The sequence below is a fragment of the Tachyglossus aculeatus genome, chromosome Y4, assembly GCF_015852505.1.
Source record: "Tachyglossus aculeatus isolate mTacAcu1 chromosome Y4, mTacAcu1.pri, whole genome shotgun sequence".
NCBI classification, from domain to species: Eukaryota; Metazoa; Chordata; class Mammalia; order Monotremata; family Tachyglossidae; genus Tachyglossus; species Tachyglossus aculeatus.
This window is the reverse complement of record NC_052096.1, coordinates 13061388-13061863: the sequence shown is the minus strand read 5'-3', so window position 1 is coordinate 13061863 and position 476 is coordinate 13061388.

Below are 476 nucleotides of genomic sequence, written 5' to 3'. Positions count from 1 at the left end.
GGGGTGCTTCTGGAGAAGAGGATGAAGTGGGTGTGAGCCCACTGTTGGGTAGGGACCGTCTCTATATGTTACCACCTTGTACTTCCCAAGCGCTTAGTACAGTGCTCTGCACACAGTAAGCGCTCAATAAATACGATTGATGATGATGATGAAGTGGGGAAGAGGACTTTGGCGGGGGGGACGTGGGGGAATAAGGGATGACGAGAGGGAGGGGACGTCTGGGGGGAAGGGATGGAGAGACTATGGGGGAGAGGGTCGGGGTGGGTGGAAGGGGCTGGGGGACACTGTGGAGGGAGAGGGACTTGGGGGTAGGGGAGTCGAGAGGGGCTTGAAGAGGAATGGGCTGATGGGGAGGATCTGGGGTAATAATAATAATGATGGTATTTGTTAAGCACTTACTGCAGGCCAAGCACTGTTATAATAATAACAATAATAATGATGATGATGGCATTTGTTAAGCGCTTACTATGTGCAAA